The sequence below is a fragment of the Ammodytes marinus genome, assembly GCF_949987685.1.
Source record: "Ammodytes marinus genome assembly, chromosome: 13".
Lineage (NCBI taxonomy): Eukaryota > Metazoa > Chordata > Actinopteri > Uranoscopiformes > Ammodytidae > Ammodytes > Ammodytes marinus.
Genome location: NC_137217.1, coordinates 6305242 through 6328244, shown reverse-complemented (window position 1 = coordinate 6328244; position 23003 = coordinate 6305242). Strand labels below are relative to the sequence as shown.

The following is a 23003-nucleotide window of genomic DNA, read 5'->3' as shown; positions in this document are numbered from 1 at the left end:
TGGATATTATTATTACTTTCTACAAAATCTGCTAGGAAATAAAACCCAAAATTCTACACACTGCAGGTTTAAGGAGTTTACACTTTTTCAACTAAACTGGCCCAACCAGCTGCAATTAGCTACAGTGTATTCTCATTCAGAACATCTAAGTGTTTGTTTATTGGTCCTCTCTGGAAGGACTAATGAGAACTCTTTTAGTCATAGTTTATTTTTGAATCAATGGTTATTATGGTGCAGAATCACAGCTTCATTCTCTGGGGAGAGCCGTGTGAAGGAGGGGGCCTCCGTAACAGCTCCAATAATAACTCCACACATGACGCGCCGCTGCTGTGGCTTTAGCGAAAATAGCTACTCAGTGGGAAGGTTTTGGAAGATAAATAGATGCACATTTTATCAAGTGATAACAACACTTTCTTTTGTTGAGTAATTATGTTAGGGGAGCTTCTCCTCGAATATCTTACATTAGTTTTGCTGATATGGGAGCAACAATTTCACACGTCTTTTCAGTGACATCATTTTTCAGTTATAATTCAATATAACTTCAGAAGCCTTAGTGGGGGGGGGGGTGAGAAAGTGGTTCCTGAAAAAACAAAACAGAATTTGAAACGCGGATAACAGTCAATCCATCACAAATAGAAAATACATTCCAACAACAGTCTCTTCAATCCACTGATGCCTTGGAATCAAAGGGCATTATTTCCCCTGGTTCTGTGGGAGCTGCTTTGGCTCGGGGCAATTTTTAAGAGTCCCATGAGTGAACCCTCTAAGTGTTTATGCACATCGACTCTCACTCTGGCTTGTCTGCTCTCTCTCACACAGGCAAACATACATGTGCAGACAGATTGTCCATTGACTAAGGGCATATTTCACACACCATTTGTGAAAACACACAAACACCACCACTGACCTAGAAGTTGGCCTGCCTGAAAACCCGTATATGGAATGTAACATCTGGCTCAATAACAACATAACTCAATAACTGTGCTGTTACAGTGCAGAGAAAAAGAGGAAAGAGCAATAAAAAAACACCCAAAATAACTAAAAATAGAAAAAACTCTTCTTATCACGACTCTTCCACGATGGAGTCATGGTTGCTGGCAAGACAACGTGCTCAAAGCAATTACATCATCACAGAAGCATTTTAGCTGTCCAATAGAAAGCAATTAGTATTAATAAGAGACACATGGTTTTCCAGTCTCAGAAATTGAGGAGAGAGAGAGAGAGAGAGAGAGAGAGAGAGAGAGAGAGAGAGAGAGAGAGAGAGAGAGAGAGAGAGAGAGAGAGAGAGAGAGGGAGAGAGAGAGAGAGAGAGAGAGAGAGAGAGAGAGACCCCTAAGAGAAATAAGTACTGTAAGACAGAAAGGCAGACGGGTTGGAGAGCTCAGGTTGACAACAGGGAGGTCTCAGCCTTTTCACTGATGCCATGGCAACGTGTTCCATGCAGATGGTAGGGAAGAAAAAGCAACTAGAAGAATCAGGTTTAAACTCAACCTCGATCCATGATCAAAAATGGTGTGTGTGTGTGTGTGTGTGTGTGTGTGTGTGTGTGTGTGTGTGTGGGCAAAACATCAAACACCAGCGTCAGTGTCAAATGAGCAGGAAGACTGTGTAATTCAAGGGATTTACATTTGGGTAGCAGCAATCCCCTGGCCTGTAGTTCTGTGATATTCATGAGGATCTAACATCCCTATGAATGACACCACACCACTGATACTGACAGCTCAACAAGGAAAAGATGTCAGGCACAGACTCAAACATGTCTGAGCTACCACCTTTCATCTACGTGTCATAAAGTTATACTGTATCCCTGCTCTCTCTCTGTATTTCCTCTTGTTGATTTCACTGTTATTCTTGTTGTATGGAAAACCACTTGCTGAGTCCACTTGCCATGCAACAATCACAAGCTCTAGTCAGGGTAGCGCCCACTGTAGACCATAAGAACCAGACTTATGCTGTCATTTATGATTTTTATTTTTATTTTTACCACAAATTAAGTCAACACTGCCCCGCTCCAATCTTTGATTTAATCTACCTTTTCAAAACTGCCCAAGTAGTTGAAGAAGCATTACATTTTTTTTGTCAAAATCAGTGAATATCTCCTCACGATCCGCTACCTGTTCTTACTGTGTGTGCGCGCTGAAAAATAAATCCAGTGGTAATACACAGCTTTAGTTCTGTAAAGGGACATGTTGCTAACTATAGTGGGCACCCTTTATTTACATATCCGTTTACAGAGCCTAGGACATGTACTACTAACACCAGATGTTTTTTCAGCACACACACACACACACACACACACACACACACACACACACACACACACACACACACACACACACACACACACACACACACACACACACACACACTACGAACATGTAGCGGATGGTGAGGAGATATTGATCTTGACATCAAGCATTCTCCAGAATCACTGACTCCACCTTTAAATAATCTTTACAACAACAGGAGAGATAGTACGAGGAGCCTTGCTTGTCACATATGAATGACTAATGTGAAGCAACGGAGGTACACTGAAATGATATTGAAAACAATGCAACGCACAAAGAGGAAGAGAACAATGTACCACTAATGGCCTGGGCCAGCAGCCCGGGCAGAGTGGGTGTCTGGAACAACCACACGCGCTTGCTCATTGGCTCATCTGCTCAATAAAGCTGGGCTGCCACGTTTTCTCTTCCTACTATATCTGCTGTGATATACTCCCACATGTAACCCCCCTCCGCTCATTCACTCTCTTTACTTGCAGCAGACCGGCATGACACGGTTTCCAGCCCACACATTACCGTATCTCTCTCATATCGCTGTCCTTCTGAGAAGCTTCCATCCTACCTGGAACATTATATAAAGACAATTTTGGCCAAACTCATGTATGTGCATGTGTGGAGGACATGTGTGCATTCACCTGCATTGTTAAGAAGGTTTGAATAAAAAAAGGTAAAACACAAAAAGGTGAACGCTTTACATTTTGTATAGTAGGGGAAATGCTTCATTTAAAAGGAATAAACATAACTTTCTTTGTTTGGTATAAGAGGTAATGTATTCAGTACCTAGTCTATTGCATTCTAGCAGAGGGCTCATAGATTTTCAGGAGTGTGTGACATCGACCCGCTGATACAAAAGGAGTCTCTCAAAGGGTTTACATTAAACGGGATTCCCTTTTGTAAGTGGATTTTTAATCTTTCTCAATCAACAATGATGAGTTATGCAGTTGGTTATCTCTTGATGAAACTAATTTTCATGCCCATGCTTTTTACACAGGATCTATTGCTCATAGTACATGTGTTAAAAATCTCTAAGTGAATGTTTAGCGACGATTTTACTGACACCCAGGACTTCATACCTTAGGGGTTAAATAACAGGAATCTTAGGTCCTAACTAAAACATCCCTCTGATGTCTATCCTATAATATTCTATATCCAGGTCTTGACACATGTCACTCCAGTCACCAGAGCATTCCCACATAGCGAGGGGGAAGCCCTGTGCTAATTCTGGGCCTGTGGACTCGTGGCCAGCCAGGGTGTGAAGCCAAAGCCTGTCAAGGAAGCTTAGGGACAGGCTACACAGCTACTGATGCCACCGCTGCTGTCAATATGTCTGGCCCTAGTGGGGAGGTGTCGCTGTTGAGGCCGGTGAGGTAATGGAGTGTGTGCTTTAAGGGTGTTATAGTTCATAACATTCTTAGTCCTTCAGATTAAACACCTGCTTCTATTTGTCATCACGCCTACATACGCTGTGTGCATTCTGTGTCTGCCTCACTGTTTATTTGTATGGCATGGAGCAGACCTAACAGGCCTCCAAGTGAAATTTAGCAGCTGTTGTTTTCGATTACACACACACACACCACACCACACACAAATGCACGCACTCACGCACTTATGCACACGCACACACAATGCATCTGATTAGCAAGAGCGACAAGTGAAAACAACTATTGCTGTTGATCACTTTATTCTGCCAATCACATTTATTCTAGAGGAAATATCAAAAAGTGAATTTGAAAGAGGCACATTGTTTCATGTCTAATAACTAGGAGCAAAGTGTCAAAAACTGTCTCTTATCTACACAGCGGGCAGGGGCTGCTCTCACAAACACAACAACAGTAAGCATGTACCAAGAAAGTCTTTCAATCAACTTCTGGCTGAAAATGCGAAAACTTAATGCAAAACTGCTGTAGATATGATTGAAGCCAAATGGAGAAGAACATGGAGGCAGAATAGCATATAGAGATAGAGAGAGATCACTGTGAAACGCCACAGCTGCTAACTTCAGAAATGGATGGCCCTTGATACGGAGGGCATGCTGCCCATGGGGGTGGACGCTGCACACTGACACAGTCCAAATGAGTCAATAATAAACTATGTAATGTTGCATGTCACAGCTTACAATTAGCAAAATGTGGTGACACTAGCCCCAGATGTGACTTCCTTGTAAGCTCTTAAGATCCAAATTTCAAAAAAGACAATTTCTACAAGGCCAAATACAAAATTGGCCTTTTGTATTTGGCTTCATGAAATCTGCATTACGTTTTTTTTTCTACTTGGGGGCAGCAGACACATGCCATAAACACTGACATATGATCACCTTTTCGGTTGATAACTTGTTAGCAAACTCTTGCCTATTTACAGGGATCTTATTTGTGTTCATGTGTTTAATGTGCTGTATGTGCAATCTTCACTCAAATGTGACTCTGTTTGGTTTTACATAAACTCCTCAGACAAACATCTGGCTCTTTGCTGCACTTTGTTGATCATTCCCAATGGGTTTATCACAAGCAGCGCCCTATTCACATCCACATTCTGCATCTCCCAGTCTACATTCAGGAATGATAAAAAAAAGGAAGATGTATCTGAAAGCTTTTGTGAAGCTACAGTGGACCTTTGATTTAAGATATGTTGTCACACATTGTTTAAAGTAAAGAAAAAGCTTCTGTGCCCACACATAAATGAAACACTTAAGTGCAGATGTTTTACACCACAAACCAAAGACAAGCATTCTTCTACATCATTCCACCTGGATTAGAGACATTATGTGGTACTTTCAGAAAACTTTACATTGAATACAATTTGAAGTAGAGCTCCTTGGGTCTGAACAATGGTTGAAGGATTTTTTAATGAATGAGAGTCAGAACAAAGAGCTTTTCACGTCTACTGTGACGGTCAGTTTAATTCAAACCCGGAGTGATTCACATACAGTGTGTGGCTATAAATAGACAAATCAAGTACAGACTCCACTGGAATCCTTTTCTAATTGGGTAAGAGGGAAGAGACATTTGGCTCTACTCAGCAACAGGCCCCGCAGCCCATCCATTAACAGTTGGTTTCCTCCTTTCTATCTGACCTTAATTGGTAGAGGTCATGGCGGACAGATACACACAGAAACACACACACACACACACACACACACACACACACACACACACACACGCACACACACACACACACACACACACACACACACACAGTTGAGTAAAGACAACTAGCTGGTGTGTAGCTACATTTGAATGAGAGGCCGCAGAGGGATGTGGTTTTTTGGGCATTCCAAGAGAAGGGTGCGGTAAAGGATGCAGCCCTGATTGAGAGCAGATTCTAAAAATAAGATCTAATGTAAGAAGATGCTAGTGTAACACTGTCACATCTACAAAGCTAAACCATGTGGATCCAAACTCTCAACATAGCCATGGTTCTTCAGTCTGCATGCTTTAATACAGAGCTATTGGGAAGCTTGACTTCACTGTCCAGTGGCCACACAATGTAATTGGCAGATAGTTGACACTGTCACTGCTAATGGGATACAATAGTTGACTGTCATGTCATGTCACAGAGACAAACAGACTGGTGATAGCTCTAGCTCTCAGTGACAGGCTTTACTTTGCTTCCTGTGGTCTACTTTCAGATTGGACTTCTCACCACACTAATGCAAATACGTATGGTAAAAAAACAAATTAATCAAATCAATGAGCACAGCAGACTGCAGAGATTATACTAAAGTCCGTCAGCCATTGTTATGATTGAACACATCAGACAGTCTAGCATTGCCAAGCAGTGATGACTCACAGGTCAGAGAATGTCATCTGACCAATGGCAGGGCCAGGTGTCCGCTCTAAGTCATCTACATTGTAATACGATGGGCGCCTTTCATTCTAATTAAAAGGTTGAGTCAGCGATCACTTTTGGTCAAAATCAGTAAATATCTACCAACTGTCCTACCAACATCTACCTGTCTGTACTGTGTGTGTGCTGAAGAAAAGTCTGGTGCTGTTTATACACAGCCTAGGCTAACGGATATAAATACACTCAACAAAAATATAAAAGCAACACTTTTGTTTTTGCTCCCATTTTTCATGAGATGGACTTAAAGATCTAAAATTCATTCCAGATACACAATTGTACCATTTCTCTCAAACATTGTTCACAAATCTGTCTAAATGTGTGATAGTGAGCACTTCTGCTTTGCTGAGATAATCCATCCCACCTCACAGGTGTGCCACATCAAGATGCTGATCTGACATCATGATTAGTGCACAGGTGTGCCTTAGACTGTCCACAATAAAAGGCCACTCTGAAATGTGCATTTTTTTGCTTTATTGGGGGTCTGGGGACTCAGAACCAGTCAGTATCTGGTGTGACCACCATTTGCCTCATGCAGTGCAACACATCTTCTTCGCATAGAGTTTATCAGATTGTCAATTGTGGCCTGTGGAATGTTGGTCCACTCCTCTTCAATGGCTGTGCGAAGTTGCTGGAGACGGCTTATGGTGGAGAAATGAACATTCAATGCACGAGCAACAGATCTGGTTGACATTCCTGCTGTCAGCATGCCAATTGCACGCTCCCTCAATGCTTGTGGCATCTGTGGCATTTTGCTGTGAGACAAAACTGCACATTTCAGGGTGGCCTTTTATTGTGGACAGTCTAAGGCACACCTGTGCACTAATCATGATGTCAGATCAGCATCTTGATGTGGCACACCTGTGAGGTGGGATGGATTATCTCAGCAAAGCAGAAGTGCTCACTATATCACACATTTAGACAGATTTGTGAATAATGTTTGAGAGAAATGGTACAATTGTGTATCTGGAATGAATTTTAGATCTTTAAGTCCATCTCATGAAAAATGGGAGCAAAAACAAAAGTGTTGCGTTTATATTTTTGTTGAGTGTACAAAGGGAGTGGAATTATTAGCCTGTCAACACTCCTCCATCTAGTCAGGTACAGGCAGTGTTTGTGACGTCAGCAGCAAACGCTTAATCTAAATTTGAAAAAAAAGGTGGATGTGGAGTTTTAAATAACATGAAAAGTAAGTGGTATAAATAACTTCAACGCTATAGCACACACATGAATAGATGGAGTGAGGGACTAGAGTGTGCAGTGGGCAGTACATCATGTCCCCATGTTGAAGCTGTCAGCAGCTTGTCTGTGGGAAGCATGAGACTGACAGGTGATGATCTAGATTGATGTGAGCCACTGAGCCACTCGTATGGAGCAGAGGAGAGGCGCCTGGGAACTACTGCAGGGCTAGTGCACTGAGGGTGGCTGGGATGCTGTGATATACAGTATGTCTGTACACTAACCCTGCGTTCCGAATCGCATACTCTTTCTTTTTTCTATTCTATATACTACATCCGACGATCTAGTTAGGATGCAGTAGGAAGACTATTGGGATATACTTTTACTCTTTTATTTCATCATAACATTGCGCCTTGATCTTGCCTCTTGCTCTTATATCCGTCGCATCCCCGTTTGTTTTCATATGGAGGCTTCGTCGATGTGACGTCACTTCAAGTGTGCACCGGATTGTGGGTCAGAATTGCCCAAATAGGATGCTGTTTTCAACACTAACAATCTTGGCCGGATGAAGTAAGACATCCGGGTAATTCTAACTTCTAAATCTGGCCACAAGAATCGGGACATCCTAAATCTTTTTTCTACATACTATATAGTAGAAAGTATGCGATTCGGAACGCAGGGTTAGTTCATCAAGGACATGTCTTGACGTTTAGGAATTCAAAATGTTCTGAAATGTATTTTTGCCTGATTCACAGGATATCACGGATATATAGTTTTGGTATTTGCCATTCAGTAATATTGAGCACTTTGAAAAGGTCCATACCATATGACTAACGTCCTGGGTTCAGATCTGGTTATATGTTGTTACCTCTCAAGTCTCAATATTCAAAATGGACTTGCCAATAAAGGCAGAAATGCCAGGTTAAAACATTTTATTAAATATTCCCCTAGTATGACATTCTTATCCTGAGCAGGGGGCTCAGCTAGCTGCACTACCGTTGTGTCCTTGGTTTCAATGAGGAATGCAAACAATTTGAACTATCCATCCTGAGAAAACTGAAGGACAAATATAGAAAGTGTTTCCCACACTGTGTTTGATAAGGAAAACGAGCCAAAGAAAACCAAACAGCCAACTGAAAGTCATGCCATGCTGTCTCAAGTCCTACACGCTCATTTAGACATTTTCTTCAATCACTACACACTAACACTCATAGAAACTTCAAGAGTCATCACTACTATTTTATATTACAGACAAAAACCTTGTGACAAAAAAACAAGAGTTAAGAAAAACTCTCTGGCAATAAATAATATTTATTGTTTATAAATAATTGAAACAAGCATTCCCCTGGAGAAGCTATCAGTACCGCGGACATAGAGTATAGTGTGCATCTTGGTGTATACATACCCTTACAGTTTCTTATACGTTTGGCTTATTATGACACATCATTAGTGTATAAGGAGTTAAGGACACTAGTCTTGAAGGACCTTGTGTCTCTACAGTATTCCTATAGCCTAATGGTGTAGATTTCAGCCAGGGGTGGGAGCTGTTGACCTACCATGTTTTGCAGTTCATACCATTTTGTCCAGATATCCCCTGTCTTGTACTCAAGTGTTCCCATACCACACAGTTACTCCTTAAAGTCTACCGTTCTCTCTCTCTCTCTCTCTCTCTCTCTCTCTCTCTCTCTCTCTCACTCTCTCGGAACTACTAGCGCCGGGAAAAAAACAAGCAGGCTAAATGACGTATTCCTATACCTTCATGCTTATTTGCCCGGAGCAGCCCATAAAACGTCCATAGAGCCCTCTCTATGCTTCTTTCTTTACTCTTTAATCCCGTGCGGGCCGTGTGCGATTAATCTGCGTTAATTTTTTTAATCGCGTTAATTTTTCTGTGATTAATTAATCGAAATTAACGCGTTAATTTGACAGCCCTAATAAATAGGTAAATACTATACCAAAACAGTTTACAACAAATGATGAGAGCACAGTCTTAATCAAATATTTTCCTAACAAATGAAGTGTGCCATCCTGGTAAGTCTGACGGAAGGCAGTATGATAAATTAAGTATAGGCACAATCAATGAAATCGTTTGGCCTGTTGACACTAAAGTAATCACCTCTGCCCTAATCAAGACATACAGTACATACACAATGGAGCAATCAATCTTTCACAATGGCTGTCTTCAGAGACCCTCTCCTGTATGCTGCTGTTTCTAAATGCCAAGTTTGATGTCTAAACACTCATGTCCTCTTGTACAGTACAGAAAAAAACTCCTGCACTTCTTAAAAAGGTCACATACTAACTACAGACAAGCTATGAAACATGCAGACAACAACTTATACAACAGCTGTAGTAGTGTGTCACTCACCAGTGTTGACACCTGCAGCCCAGGTGAGTGCTGCTATCAGACTGCTGGGTCACTCCTTCTGCTGTTTGGCTTTACAACGTCCTCCTGTAGCCACCTAGCTCCTTATCTGAAAGATAACAAGGCAGGCAAGAGACCCACGTCACACCTTTAAACTTCTATTGTTCTGCTTCACTTGATGCCACGTTGGTATTCCGCTGACCAGTAAAAAGACCAGTGTTGTGCACTGTAATGTATATGTTTGAGTTCATAGATTTGTGTACAAACAAACATGTGTGTTCATGTTGAGTTAATGGGTAAGTCTGTTAAATTGAAGTCGGGTTGCATGAGGTACTTATACCTTACGCCACATATAGAAATGCATACCTACAAAATGAATATATGTCCTATATTACACCATATTTTCACTGCTTTACTTTGCCGCCCGACGGCTGTTTATTTTTGCAGTTTCAAGCCTATTTTGCCCATTGTATTGGTCGGCGTAATGATATAATGTGGCCGAACTATGCTTGAAAAAATTGTGCAAAAATAAACGACTGCATAACTTATGCAGTGAAAAAATCCTATATGTGGTGTAAAATTGCACTGATATTAATTTTTTAGGTTAACTTTCATATACAATATGATACGTTTTTCTGCCGCCCCCCCCCTCCGAAATAATAAGCTACTAGGATGACTTCTGCTACAGAGGCGTCGCTACCTGAAACTCCTTAGACTGTGCTGATCACCATCTCCATGAGGAAACAGACTAATATGCATAAGTAACTCATACCCTAATTCAATAATACTGAAGTAGCCCTTTAATGTCTAGGTCAATGGGTGGATGTGTATCACTGACTGTTGGTCTGGACATGTGACCTGCAGGGCCAACAGAAGCATGAGATCCTGGTGTGACCTCAGAGTTCTGACCTGGGGTCAGAGGAAACACAGCCTGGGTGATGCTACTGTATGACCTTCCTTCCCCTAGCACTGCCTCAGCTTATCTGATGAATTCAAGCTGCTCAGACACTCAGCGACTACTCTACGCTGATTTTTATGAGGTTATTTGGTGTCATTTAAAAAGGGATGATCCAAAGATAATATCAGCAATATCTAAGCTAGTCATTGAGTGCAGAGTTAGATCCCCAGCTTGATTTGAAATAAGAACTAACACAGAAGTGCCTTTACCCATTAGCATTAACTATGTGTAATAGAGGGTTCAACATTGGGGTTTAACATATACAGCCACTTGAAAAGTAATAATATTACATAATAATGTCTCTCAGTAAATATGAGTCCACAGAACCACCAGAGCATCCTCTCTTGAAGCTTTTATTTAAATGATGTGGAGATGCACCGATCAGTCCAATATCCAAAGAGTGGATTGCAGCCATATCAGACACGATATACGTACTAATATTGGATCAAATGTGGACCCATCTCTAATGCATTGCTTAGAAGACAGCTAATGGCTAAGTATCATTCACTCGCAGCTCAGTTTGACAGGCTGAAAAACAAGCAATATTTTCCCATCCTAATCCCCATGGTAAAATGTGGCCTAATATTCCATTAAGCCCTAGCAGTTAGCAGTGTGACGCCAGCCTGCTCAGCCTCATGATGCTGACTACAGCTGTCAGGAATAACACACAGTCACAGCCTGATCAAGTGTGTGACCATCTGGCTCCACGTTCATGTAATAGACTATAAGGTGAGACATCTACTTTCTACACACTGCTTTGACAACATATACAACATGCAATCATACTGAGGTGACTGCTGATGGAAACTGATTAGCTTAGCCTAAGAATGTTAAACTACACCGTCAACGTCCCCTAGTGCAGTGGTTCTCAATTATTTTCTGTCATGCCCCCCCCTAGGGGACAGAAATTTTTTCGCGCCCCCCCTAAATTGAAATACTATTGAGAACCTGCTAATATTTATTTATTTATCTGTACAAAACCACTGTATGAGTTTCTGGCACGAGCGTTCTGCATACAATCACCTTATTATCAGATTAGATAACAAAAATTAGCTGAGATAACTTCTGCAGCAAAAAAATTCAAAGTTCAGTTTATTAGCTCAATTTGTAACATTTAAACAAGACTGTGAATCTCAGGACAGAAAAACAAGAGCAAATGATTCACTGAGGTTTGCATTTCATTCAAAACATTTTTAAACTGTAAACATAGTTAAGGTGGTGTTTTTTTTATTATTATAGGCCAATAGGCCTTCTGTGATGCGATGTTATTATTAGTCTACTTGCTTGATTTCTTTTTAAATAGCCTACAGAGACACATGTGGACATTTATTTACTGCAAATCGCGTGGATATGACCTAGCACTTGAATTCAGTTGGAATTCAAGGCAGCCTGCGCCCCCCGACAACTCACGGCGCCCCCCCAGGGGGGCGCGCCCCACCATTTGAGAAGCACTGCCCTAGTGGATCCTAGTGAGTCCTCATTTTCAGTTAAAAAAGGCTTGTTATCATAAAAATATAGAGATATGGGGTGAAATTCCCATTGCTCAAGCATTACTCTGACTAGATATGTAACTTACATGCATTTCAGTTGTTTTTGATATGTGTTAAATACTGTGTAGACCATTAATCTGCAGTTTTGGTGGATTTATCCTATTTGAAGTAAGAAGAGACACAGTTTTGATGGTTTCAGCATATCAAATGGAAAGAGCTGAATGGAAGATCATTGCTTGTTTTTTTTTTGATAAAAAAATATTTTTGTCATTTGAGAATGCTTTACGGGATAAATGATTTATCAATATTAAAAACAAATGTTTGATGCCAAAATTCAAATAAAAGTGTTGCACTTTATCTTGGTTTTTCCAACTGTCCAATAACAGTATACTGACTGGCCCGTAAGTCATTTTTCAAAAGTACATGACATAAACAACAATCTCCTATGGATGTGATAAACATGTAATAGGCAGGGACATTTGACTTTGCTCTCTGGTGGACAAACTAGGTAATAGTGAAACTGTTTCTCAATTACATCAAACACCTTGTTACTTATCAGCAGAAAAACCACTGATACACTCACACAAAGCTACAGTATTATTGACCTATGCAAGCCTTTGTGGTCTATCTAGCTCTGGGTCTCACACTATAGGCTACCTAATGTGACACACAACACACAACCTGTTTTAATCATAACAGTAAATGTCATTGCATGACATTTGAACAATTCCTATAAAAAGTAGCCTAGGTAAACAGAGTTTAGGTTTGCTGATTAAATAGCCTTCTTTACTTGAGTGTGGCCAAGTCACTTAACCATGCGTGAGAAATCCCTGTAATGCACATATTTGTTTATTCACTGACGGGTGCAGCCGTGCACACAGACTACAGATTACTCTTCAATTTACATTTGGTCAGAAACTTTTCAATCCCATCATTGGTTGGCTTCCTTGGAGTTAAAACATTAGGCAAGATTTTGACCAATTTTATTATTACTGATCCAAAAAATCTCATTCTAATCCACCTCCATTATACCCATCAAACTCTCTGCAAATAGCACATGCAACTACTAAATGTTTATGTGTTTGAGAGGGCAAGGTGTTTTTAGTTTTGTATCCGAATACCTTTTTGGGCATGAGTGAAATAACACAAGAAGGAGAGAGTAAGACACGTTGATTACCGTGATATAACAAACTTCATTACAGCGGAAGAAAACCCCGCGGAACAGCAAATCCTTGTCGCATCATCCTGGAGCTAATAGGTAAAACAATTAGTTTTCTATCCTAAAAAGCTCAATTAGCATAGCAAGCTAAAATGCTAGGGTTTTAGCATGGACATATAAAGAAGGGTTTTAGGATGCACCAATATAGACTTGACACAGTTTACTGTCTGTTGACAAAAACTAAGAAGAAGTAGCGAATAGCTAGCAACACACTTAAAAGTTACTAATGTGGACGTCATTTCATTGACTGCTTTCATTTTAACCAGGTGTCGTTAATTAAGACGCTATACAGTTACCACAACGTAACACACAGCTGTACTGTCAAACTGATGGTCTTTAAGAGGGAATAAGCCAGTAAGCGGTAAACGAGCAATAAATAGCTAACCTCTCGCAGGACACTTACCACTTAAGTTATAAATGTCAGTAGAAGTCGCTTCTTCATCTGCCGGTGTCTCGGTAAACTACAGAACAACACGAACAACACATACACCATAGATAGTACAAACACACACAGGAACACATGGGTGTCCCAAGTGTCACAGTGTAAAGAGTTGGATCAAAGATTGCAAATAAAGAAGATGTGCTATACTGGTGGAAAACTGATTCATCTTCCGCTCTGAACAATTGGATGTGTCACGAGTCACGACAAAAGCACCTTCGGACAAAGCACACACTTCAGCGTCAGACATTTTTACAACACATGACTTGATTGGTAGGCTACTTGAGGAACAAAAAACGACTGTGTAGGCAAATTCTGTCCCCGTCCTGGGTTGATATTAATATGTGAAAACCATATCTGCCTGTATTTTTGGTAAACCGGAAAAGGAGCAGAGTGAGTAATCTGTTTTATTTGTACTCTCTAGCCACTTTGCAATGAATTACATTGTTTTTTCTTTAGACTCTGGCGCCATCTAGTGGAGCACCATGGAAGCGAAAGCATTTCCTCACGAAACATATAGTGCCATACAATATGGGCTAGTAGTTATAAAACCACCATGATTTAAATTGCAGTGCAATTCCCGAATTGAGCCAAATGACCCTCTAATCACTTAAAGCTGTTTAATATTTTCCCTTGAATTTTTTTAAAAATTATTTTTCACTGGCTTTTTGTCAACAATAACCATTCAATTTAAAGGTGAAGTAAGCAATATATTTATGTTAATATTCGTGTTAAATCGCTCTATATTTATACAGTAATCACTTATATTGTGTGCACGCTTCATAACTCCGATCTCTCAATCACCCGCTCTGCATGTAATTGGCAGATACACTTTTCTGGGATCCCACTACTGATATCCAATCAGAAGGGAGAACGCCACAAACCGGCACGACTGGAGCAGAGCAGGTAAAAATCCTTCCAAATGTCTGTTTTGATGCTTTTTTTAAGATATTTTTTTGGGCATTTTTATGATTTATTGATAGTGCAGAGAGACAGAGGTGAAATGGGGCAGAGAGGGGAGTGACATGCAGAGAACGACCGCGGGTGGGAATCGAACCCGGGTCTGCTGCTGGGCCCGGCCCGGTTGAAAAAAGCTCAACTTTTCAGAAAGGCGGTGGAGACGTCACCGCCGCTTTTTTCAACGGGCTAAATGAGATAGTAGATCGTCAGGACTCTTCCCCTTTGCAACCAAGAAGACGGAAGAGAAACTGCTTTTTCCGTCTCTGTTTACCCGAAACTGTACAAAAATAGTGACTTAAAATGACCAGAACAGAGGGAGGAGAGCCCGTTTGTGGGAGCAGATTAGGCAAACACTTGATTTGCTGTATTTTCATCTCCTAAGGATCGTTTCATGCGCACACATCAGCCTACAACTTGCTCTGTGTGTGTTTGCAGGAGCCGCGATAACTACTCATCCAAACAGAGGATGGTGGAAAGTATTCTCCGTTTCAGAAGACTACTCATATTAAAATGTATAACGATTTTAAATAGAAAACAGCAAGCCTAAACAGTTAAACCAGTGTTGATCATAGGTCTGACAGTGACAGATGACGATCAGCTTTTTCTCTCCCCCGCTCACAGCGTTCTCTCTCCCAGCGCATAAAACGCTTGAAAAAAGCGGCCGGAATAAACGCTCAGTAGACACACTCCCGAGCGTTTAACGCTGGAAAAAGGCGTTAGGTGGACACGGGCCCTTACTGAGAGTAAGTTAGCTAAAAGAACCATTTTGCTTACAGCACCTTTAAGTTTGTTTTGTGACTTCTTCTCTTATTTTGAGTTGCTGCTGTCTGCCTCCTACATTCCCGCCAGAAAGACACAGGCACACAGGAAGTGACATGAAACCGGAAATGTATTACTAGTATTACGTTTTTTTTTTTTAAGATATTTTTTTGGCATTTTTATGCTTTTTATTGATAGTGTAGAGACAGAGTTGAAACGGGGCAGAGAGGGGAGTGACATGGCATGCAGAGAACGGCCGCGGGCTGGAATCGAACCCGGGTCTGCTGCTGGCCGAGGCCCATGGAGGGGACGCCTTACCAACTGAGCTAAGGGCGCCCCAGTATTACCGTTTCTGATGACATTGTTATTATTTTCAAAATAATCTTCATAGCAGTAGCCAAGCCAACTATTCTGTAATGAACACTTTTTACCAGAGGTGTCGCAACTTACACTCCAAAAAGCAAAGCACACACAGTACAGATTTAACCTTTTGGTGAGGGTACTGGTGGAGAAGGTCTACAAATTCATTTTGTGATTTCAACTGGACAATGGTTGTCTACCTGTGTGCCTTTTTGCTAATGAAGAGTTGCTGTCTTTCGTATTTGTCTTCATGAGACTTTTCTTCTTGTCACATACAAGGTTTAAGGATACTGGAAATACTAGCATATAAAAAGAATTGTCTGAATTGCTGTTGCATTAATCACAAGCACAGCAAAATAATGATATGTGGTTTGAGGAAAATTCGTAGAAATCCTAAAAAATTATGCAATAATTAAATAATTTAAGGAACCAGGACACAAGAAGACTCACTAACACATATTATTAATATTACCAGTGAGATACCACATCCCCAACATTCTCCAAAACATTGTCTACTGTAGTGTCTCCTAACTTTTCTGTTATTTAGCATTGTATATATGCCTGTCAAAAGACTGCTGTGTGCATGCCAGTCACTCAGAGACTTTGTTTGAACCTAATGTTAACATTTCTATTTGTACACATTAAAAATAGGTTTGTCATGATCATTATTATTTTGCTCCTGATTCCTAGCAGATTCTTTTCGTAATTGAGAATCTAAAAAAAAATATAATCCAACATTTATTCGTTTTTATCTATAATTTTAAATGTAGCTTCATATTACAGATGCATGTTCATACTGAAGCTGCAGTAATGTTTAATTAAAGTGCAATTAAATGAGCAAAAATAAGAAAATAGAAGCTATACTTCATACTGCATGCTTCAAATGAATTATAAAATTATATTATATATTTTACAATTATATATATCAGTTTTATGGGATAATTTCTGGGCTATGTGCTTGCCTGCGATGTCCAAATCTACGAGTTTAACAGTTTTAAAGTCAGGGCATGGTGCTGTGTCTATGACCAGCAGGTGGTGACCAAGTGCTGTGTCTTCTCATGTTCTGAGGCACACTAGATCTCATACAAATCGCCTTGCCAGAAATATGTATTCATTTATTAATTTAATTGATTGTATTGCATACATCATGTTCCACTCTTCAAAACACAGTTTAAATTATAGGATGTTTCTCTTTGCCGAAAGTCAATCAGAATGGCTTTTATGCCGGGTCCAATCTATAGGCACGTGACCATATAGGTTTCTGCATAACATACACCAAGAAAACAGAAATATAATGTGTGTGTGTTGATGAGAGGCATTTTGTACCTCAGGCATTGCTGATAAGTCACTGTTTAAAAAAAAAAAAAAATTGTTAAAGGTGACCCCATTTGGCCCCTTCCTCTGTATGTGTTAACACAATGACTCATATTAATCTCTGGTGCTTTTAAAAAAAACATCACCCTGGACTGCACTGCACAGGATCACATATCAATTTGTCACCATTTTGACATAGTGAAAATAAAAAACCTCCCCCCTTCCCTATGCATCAGTCAGTTCTGTCTATAAATCTCCTCTCACTTTAATGAGTAGAGAGGTAATCAACAAGAAGTGATGCCAGGCGTTGCAATAAATTCTGAGGAATACTAATTGGGGTTTTGAAGGGTCAGAGGACCGTGCCTGTAACATAAACCACCGTGTCACATGCTTCTCACGCTGTGGCTTCTCATCGTATGCACCAAACGTTTGCTCCATTGAAGCACTCAAACATTTCCAAATGATAGATTTTACCGTACAAAACCCATACATTTTGACTTCATTACGGTGCATAGGATAGGATTAAAGGCTATAGCAGTTAAATAAACACAAAATGTGGATGTGTTATGTTCTGTCTGCGTGATCATTTAAATTTCTACATGAGCTGTTATTTTCCTTCATAAGGAAACTATAACAACTAGTTATCATGGAATTTATCTATGCTGCTTAATGTTGGGCCTAATTAAACATTGTTTATATGTATGAGTATGTGTGTGTGTGTGTGTGTGTGTGTGTGTGTGTGTGTGTGTGTGTGTGTGTGTGTGTGTGTGTGTGTGTGTGTGTGTGTGTGTGTGTGTGTGTGTGTGTGTGGGAGAAGTAGAAATGTAAAGATTTCATCATTCATTAGGAGCCGTAACAAATCCACTTTTTGTTTCAGCTGAATCGGAATTACCGTTAATACTCACAATTAACCATCCAATAAGGCAGATAGAATTAATAAGACAATGGGGGTCCAAAATGACCATTCTTTACTGCAACAAAAAGAAACACAGAATGAAGGCAGACAATTCCAATAATAAGCCAAGCTTGGTGATCAGAGAGGAGCGTCAAAATGTCTCCCCCCCCTCCCAAAAAAAGAAAAGAAAAGAAAAGAGTGAGTCCAGAGGGGAGGATTACATTTATCAGGACCGCAGAGCCGCCATGCACACACACACAGTGGCCGGATCAGAGAAGGATAACTCACAGACAGCAAAGGCTTAGTGGAAAAGGGAGAAGAGAAAAGCTGAAGCAATCTGAATAATAAAGCAGTAAATGTATGAAATAGGACAACCAGAACAAAACATAAAAAAAGAAAAAAAAAGTTTTTAATTATTTTGGCTGCATTTTGGAGAATATGAAATTGCCAATTAGGTCTACAATGACGCCGTAAAAAAAAAGAAAGAAAAAAGTGTAATCTCCAGAAGAGATTTTGCGTGTGCCTTTTTAACGGCGTGCAGCGTTTTTAAATGAATTAATTAGGCGATCACAGTAATTACTGTTTATATTGTTGTTAATGAGCCCAAAGGCAAGCGAGCTGCACTCATCCAAATTACACTCATGAGGCACGGAGCCAAGAAAAGGTCCAAAACCGGAGCGCCCGCATGTTAAACATTCCCCGAGTCTTCGCTGGTTTTTAGAGACAACCAAAGGAATGCTTTCAACTCACAGTTCCTGCTTACCACATACAGGTATAAGTCCCATTAAAACATCTACTTATTTTTGAAAATGTAATAAAAAGGAAATACAGCTTTTAAAATGACAGCACATTTGATCTGCCACGCTCTTTCATACGCATATGAATCAGGGACCTCAGATCACAATCATTGTGTCATTTTGCTCATTTCTTTTTCCCCATTTTGTCAGGCATCTGTCTCGCCTTTTTGTTCCACTCCCCGTCTATCAAATTGCTCTGACATTTACAGTGTGCATCTTGCCCATGTTGTATTTCATCTAGCTATCTGAAGCCAGGCGTCATACTGGAAAGGTCTCATTGTAACTAGGTGCTGTTGTAATCAGGTTTACGGCTTGTGAGTGACACGCACAGATCGCAACCCCGAGAAGTTTCTGTCATTTTGTTCATCAGTGGGTAAAATGTCACAGCGGTGGAGTCAACAGTGCAGTGGTATTAGAGTATAAGACAGCAAGGAGGTCGACGCACCCTTTGCCCTCAACGGTCCAACACATGGGCAACACGTATTACAGCCCTCCGTCACCTTTCTCTCCCAACCATCTTCCTTTCTTTCACCACTGCCTCTGCCTATGGAAACTGATCTTCAATTCATTTTTCACTTGCCTTTACGAAACAGCAAAACCCTTCTACAACTTTGATAATGATTCATGTTTGTTGTGGACCCTGCCATTGGTTTACACTGATGGGACGAATGAAGTCCTGGCATAGAGACAGGATTGTTGTGTTCCACATTTTATGCATATTTTAGTGCGTAAAATGTACATAATCCCAAAAGGTATCTACTGTAGTTGTGGTCTTGAACATATAAGATACCCTGTCTTTATAGCCTGTGACTGAAAACTCAGAGAACATTTGAAAAATTGTCTTTAGATGTGAGATGGTCTCAGACTTTAGTATTTTCAAAGTCTTCTCAGACACTCCTCGTGTGTGTGGTAGTCATTCATTGTTTAAACATAATGCATAACATAAAAGGTCAGTGTTGTTTTGGCTGGTTTCATAATTAAAACAGTGTCTACCTGAGTGACATAATCTACTATAACACAACTGTGATGGGGCTGGAGGGATGCGTGCTTTCCATGACAAGTCAGGACAAGTTGCAAAGTTGATTTGAGAGGGCGGGGCATGCAGAGTACTTCCTAAATCTATGCATTTCCTTCCTAAATTTGATATTATTAAAAAAAATATTATATATACAGTATATTTTTATATAATTGATGCATTTTTTTTAATTAAGGGCGCTTTTGGACTCTGGGGGCAAAAGGACAGGGGCTGAAGCCCCCCTGGGGTCCTCTGTGTGTGTGTGCCTGGCTGAGAAGCTGGAACTGCAGGGAGTGTCCAACACGCTCTCTCACAAAATATGACAAAAGAATAATTGACAAAATAGATGCCTGTTGATCGGCCAATCGATGAAACGACCACCGCCCCAGCCCTATTCAGATGATGTGTGTGTGTGTGTGTGTGTGTGTGTGTGTGTGTGTGTGTGTGTGGTGTATGCCATGGGGTGTGGGGGATAGAAACAGTGAAAGACAGAGGGAGAAAGGGGAGATGTTGCACCTGTGTTTGTGGAGGGGGGTCATCCAGAGTTGACCATGTCTTCCTGCTTCCTGCTGCAAGAGAACAGGGAAGAGATCACACCGTCGCCTTGGTAACCATCATGCTACCCCCTGCCTCAGGTACACACACACACACACACACACACACACACACACACACACACACACACACACACACACACACACACACACACACACACACACACACACACACACACACACACACATACATTCAAACACTGATACACAAAAAAACACTCAACTGACTGAAATCAGCACAAAAGCAACAATTTAATTGTTCTCAACACCTACATAAGTTTGGATGTCGTTGGCACCAAGCTACTATTATCCCCAAACATTTTCATCTAGAATAAGATCTAACACAAGCCACCCAATGAAATACATGGCAATTGCCTCTGCCTCATGTCTCTGCATATTAGGGTGTGACAGAAAATCATTTTAACGTCCTGTGTAAATGTAAAACATTTAAACTCCAACAGCAATTTAAAGCAGCAAAGGACTAACCACAAACAAATTGTGTGTGTGTGTGTGTGTGTGTGTGTGTGTGTGTGTGTGTGTGTGTGTGTGTGTGTGTGTGTGTGTGTGTGTGTGAGTGTGAGTGAACAAAAGATTCAACTGTTACCGTAAAGTGCAAAATGCCTCGAAAAAAGGAGCAAAAAAACCCTGCCATGTTTAAAAGGCCACGCCCCTCTCCCTGTAACTCTGACTAGCATGACATTTTACACACAAGTCCGGCTCAATGTGCTCTACGCAAAAAGCCTCTTGAACCATGGACCATTGTCCACCATGATGGAGTGACCTCCTTTGCATGAACTAAGCATACAGTAATATGACATCTGGTGTACTTTTTTGCATTTTCAACCTGACCTTTTATTTTTGTTACATTTGATGGATACTCTTTTGGTGATCAACCATATGGCCCACATGAAGCTATAGGCTAAATGCTACATGAGTGGGCTGTTTCCAATGGGTGGGCCTGTGTGTGTTAGAGGAGAAAAGGTGTGAGTAGTGCTGATCACAGTCGGGCAGCTGCAGCACCGACACCACAACAACACCAATCAGTGGCTCTGATTGAGACGCTGCCTCAAACTGTTCTGACTGGGGCCAGATGGAGCACACAATCTCCTGTTTACAGAGGCTCACACACACACACACACACACACACACACACACACACACACACACACACACACACACATGCATGCACGCACACACGCATGCACGCACAAACACACACGCACAAACACACACACACACACACACACACACGCACGCACGCATGCACACACACATGCGCATGCACACGGCACACACACACACACACACACACACACACACACACACACACGCACTGACAACAAGCTACAACAATTACAAGATGTTCCTATATGCGATGCTGGAGAAACCAGTTTTGTTTAAGTGTTTAAGTGACTGAAAGAGCAAGCTGCACGGCAAGCATGATTTCAAATACTAAATGTCTTCAAATACAATAATACTATTTATGACAATAACCAAATCTTAATACACAAAGATATACAGAAAAACAAACAGTAACACTATAGGAAATGCATACATAAGCTTGTGGACCTCACAAAATATTATGGTTTGACAATTTCCATCCATACAAAGAGGACAATTGCAAAATCAACATATACTGTGGTGGTGAAATGCAGTGCTGCCATTTCCACACATCAAGCAAAACCGTGTGCAATTATTTTCATATTTCTAATTAATAATTAATAACCTTACATTCCCTGTGTGTGTGTGTGTGTGTGTGTGTGTGTTTTGTGTGTGTGTCTCTCAGACGTTCGTCTAAATAGATGCTCCCTAATGAATGTGTCTGGCGGCCTTATTATTCTTTGAGGGTGATATTTTCCTGTGATGAAAGGCAGAGAAGGTCAATTCTCACAGAGACCCATGGGAGAGACGCTATTTGTGTTTGTCTCTGTATGTGCGTGCGTGTCTGTGTGTGTGTGTGTGCGCGTGCGTGCGTGTGTGTGTTTACCTGTGCGCTTGTTTGTGTGTGTATACGTGCCTAACTGAATTTGATTTAGACTGAAAAACAAAATGAAGGTATGACCGAAATGGTGAAATAATCATAAAAGAACTGAATAGTAATTTGAATGTTTCTATATTTGTATGCCTTGTTTGGCCTGTGGGCATTCTGGTTAATGCATTTACTCATATTTTCTGCTGTTGCCAAACTTCATTCAATTTATTACAATTCTAAGGTACTTTTATTTTACATTTATTACACAGCGGAAGTGATTTTACAGATTGAGATTTACATATAAAATCTCAATTTGGAGAGTTGGTCATTGGCATTTTTGTACATAAAACACAAAAGTACTTGACGGAAAATACTTGGAAATTGATGAGCGAAGTCCAAACATATCCATTATAATAAAGATGTCATTCTGAGAAGACCATTCTGCACAGTATGCTTACTTATTAATCCTTTGTAAACATTTAACTGATACTTAATTCAACATGAAGCAGAGCATTGTTCACTGTATTGCTATTTATACTTAAGTGAAAGTTGAGCCTGCTGTGGTTGGTTGTCTATTGTGAAAGGGAAAATGACTTAACATT

The 23003-nt window shown here is 40.6% G+C and overlaps 1 protein-coding gene across 1 annotated transcript in view; it reads right to left on the bottom strand.

Annotated features, from left to right (window-relative positions):
* The window catches only part of LOC307259189 (neurocalcin-delta A), a 64809-nt gene extending 50937 nt beyond the window's left edge, over window positions 1-13872 (bottom strand). Inside the window, exons 1-2 of the mRNA XM_080038944.1 lie at window positions 13740-13872; window positions 9673-9778 (exon numbers count right to left, since the gene is read on the bottom strand). The gene's annotated coding sequence lies outside the window, so the exon portion shown is untranslated. The remainder of the gene's footprint in view (window positions 1-9672; window positions 9779-13739) is intronic.
* Between the last annotated feature and the right edge of the window lie 9131 nt (window positions 13873-23003).